Source organism: Miscanthus floridulus, chromosome 17 (genome assembly GCF_019320115.1).
Source record: "Miscanthus floridulus cultivar M001 chromosome 17, ASM1932011v1, whole genome shotgun sequence".
Taxonomy (NCBI): Eukaryota; Viridiplantae; Streptophyta; class Magnoliopsida; order Poales; family Poaceae; genus Miscanthus; species Miscanthus floridulus.
Window position 1 is genome coordinate 15,893,393 of NC_089596.1, and position 3,496 is coordinate 15,896,888.

Sequence of the window (3,496 nt, forward strand, 5' to 3'; positions counted from 1 at the left end):
TTAGTCCTTGTGCTGTTCCTGTACTTTTGGTTCCTAAGAAAGATGGAACTTGGCGTATGTGTGTTGATTATAGAGCCATCAATAATATTACCATTCGGTATCGTCATCCTATTCCTAGGCTAGATGACATGTTAGATGAGTTGTGTGGTTCTATAATTTTCACTAAGATTGACTTGCGAAGTGGCTACCACCAAATTAGAATGAAACTTGGAGATGAATGGAAAACTGCGTTTAAAACCAAATTCGGATTGTATGAGTGGTTAGTAATGCTGTTTGGTTTGACAAATGCACCTAGCACTTTCATGTGCTTAATGAATGAGGTTTTAAGAGCTTTTATTGGACATTTTGTGGTAGTTTACTTTGATGATATATTGATTTACAGCAAGTCTTTTGATGAACATATGGATCACTTACGTGCTGTTTTTAATGCTTTACGTGATGCACGTTTATTTGGTAACCTTGAGAAGTGCATCTTTTGCACAGATTGAGTTTCTTTTCTTGGCTATGTTGTAACTCCACAGGGAATTGAGGTGGATGAGATGAAAATTGAAGCCATAAAGAGCTGGCCAGTTCCCCAAATAGTCACACAGGTGAGGAGTTTTCTTGGTCTTGCAGGATTCTACCGCCGCTTCGTCAAAGATTTTAGCACCATTGCTGCCCCATTGCATGAGTTGACGAAGAAATGAGTGGTGTTTCATTGGGGAGAGGCACATGAGGAGTCCTTTGACATTTTGAAGGACAAGCTTACACATGCACCATTGCTGCAACTTTCAAATTTTGGTAAGACTTTTGAGCTAGAATGTGATGCTAGTGGAGTTGGCATTGGTGGTGTTTTGATGCAAGATGGTAAACCTGTTGCTTACTTTAGTGAAAAATTGCATGGTCCTGTTCTTAATTATTCCACGTATAATAAAGAATTGTATGCACTTGTTCGTTCTTTAGAGACGTGGCATCATTATTTGTGGCCTAAAGAATTTGTTATTCATTCTGATCATGAATCACTTAAGTATCTTCGCTCTCAAAATAATCTAAATCATAGGCATGCTAAATGGGTTGAATTTATTGAATCTTTTCCTTATATTATCAAACACAAGAAAGGGAAGGATAATGTGATTGCTGATGCTTTGTCTAGAAGATATACATTGTTGTCCCAACTTGATTGCTGGATTTTTGGTCTTCAATCCATTAAAGAACAATATGCGCTTGATCCTGATTTTAAGGATGTGTTGCTTAATTGTAGAGAGGGACGCACATGGAATAAGTTTATGATCAGCGATGGGTTTTTGTTTAGAGCTAACTGCCTATGCATTTTAGTTGGTTCCGTTCGTCTTTTGTTGTTGTAGGAGGCACATGGAGGCGGATTGATGGGATATTTTGGTGCCAAAAAGACGGAGGAAGTGCTGTCCACACACTTCTTTTGGCCAAGGATGAGGCGAGATGTAGAGCGATATGTGGCTCGGTGTGCCGCATGTCAAAAAGGTAAGTCGCGGTTGAACCCACATGGTTTGTATATGCCTCTTCCTGTTCCTTCTACTCCTTGGGCAGATATATCTATGGATTTTGTGTTGGGATTGACAAGGACTAAGAGGGGGAGGGATAGTATTTTTGTGGTGGTTGATCGTTTTTCTAAAATGGCACATTTTATTCCTTGTCATAAGAGCGACGATGCTGTTCATATTGCTGATCTTTTCTTTCAAGAAATTGTTTGCTTGCATGGTATGCCTTCTACTATTGTTTCAGATCGCGATGCAAAATTCTTGAGTCATTTTTTGCGCACGTTGTGGAATAAATTGGGGACCAAGCTGCTGTTTTCTACAATATGTCATCCCCAAACTGATGGGCAAACTGAGGTTGTGAATCAAACATTGTCCACCATGTTGAGAGCCATTTTGAAGCACAATTTGAAGATGTGGAAAGAGTGTTTGCCACATGTGGAGTTTGCATATAACAGGGCGTAACATTCCACCACCAAGGTAAGTCCTTTTCAGGTAGTGTATGGTTTTAACCCCCGTGCTCCTATTGATCTTTTGCCTTTACCTACCACTGAGAGAATACATAGTGATGCTAGAGAGCGTGCTGATTTTATTCGTAAGTTGCATGAAACAACTAAAGAAAATATTGAAAGCATGAATGAAAAGTATAGAATTGCTGGTAGTAAAGGTAGAAAAGAGCTTAAACTTGAACCGGGTGATTTGGTTTGGTTACATTTAAGAAAAGATAGATTTCCTGAGCTACGTAAGTCTAAATTAATGCCAAGAGCAGCTAGTCCTTATAAGATTATTGAGAAAATAAATGATAATACATACAAACTTGAGTTGCCACCCGAGTTCGGGGTTAGTCCCACATTTAACATTGCAGATTTGAAACCTTATTTGGGAGAAGAAGATGAGCTTGAGTCAAGGATGACTCCAATTCAAGAGGGGGAGGATGATGAGGACATCACTCCTTCAGATGTACCAGCTGATCCTCCAACCATCATGCAAGATCCAATGACCCGGGCTCAAATGCGTCAACTCAATTTATAGGTGAGCTCATTCTTAAGCGATCCTTTTTATACTTTTGAGAATAGACTACTACCTAATGATGTTATCTTGCTTAGGAACATTGGAGAGGGTCAAGAGGGACTAAGAGGACATGGAGGAGGTGATGATGACCAGCAAGGACGTCCAACACAAGCCAGAGGCCCAGTCCAACAAGAATTCGAGTCTGCCTCGGCCTCTAGGACCAGTCTGTCTTAAACTGGTCACCCAGGATGCATCCGGACTCCGTTTTCAATGATACACATATGGATGGAAAGCTAATTTGATAAGGAAGCCAATTCATGTGGTTTCACGTCAAAAGCTATTCAGAATCAATGGGAATCGTCGAAACAAGTCAGCATCCAGAATCTACCAGGGTGCTGCGACACCGTCTTTTGGTCCGTTGGACCATGTATCGAGTTTGGGCCCATTAGGGGCACGTCCAGGGGTCTTGCACGACCCTAGAGTCTTCATAAACAGCCATCGCCCCTCCATTAGAGTTTGGGTTTTGCTTAAATTATTCTATCAAGAAACAGTTTCACTGTTCTTTGGTTTGTGAGACCCCAACTCGTGAGATTAATCTTTCAACTGCAATTTGGTTGCTTTCTTTCTTGTTCTTGCTTGTGTTCTTCATTGCGTAGGCAGGGATTAGCCTTCTTGGCGAGGTCAACCTGGTCCGTGACCTGGTTGATAACCAGAGGAGCTGTGGTGCTAAGATTACAGAGTTCGATCTTTCAATCTGAAGCCGGATCGGTGTGTCACTCTCTGCCACAACGATAGTTACCATCACCTGACGGAAGATCGGGATCCCCATCTCCATTAAGCTCCCCCCATAATGTTATCGGATAGGACTTCGGGAGGTGCGGTATCTAGGGTGAATAGAGCGGCATCTGATTCCAGTGTATCTCATAACGTGGGGTGCTAAAACAAACGGCCGTAACGTTATCCGATATCCTCCGCAATTCGATTACATTACA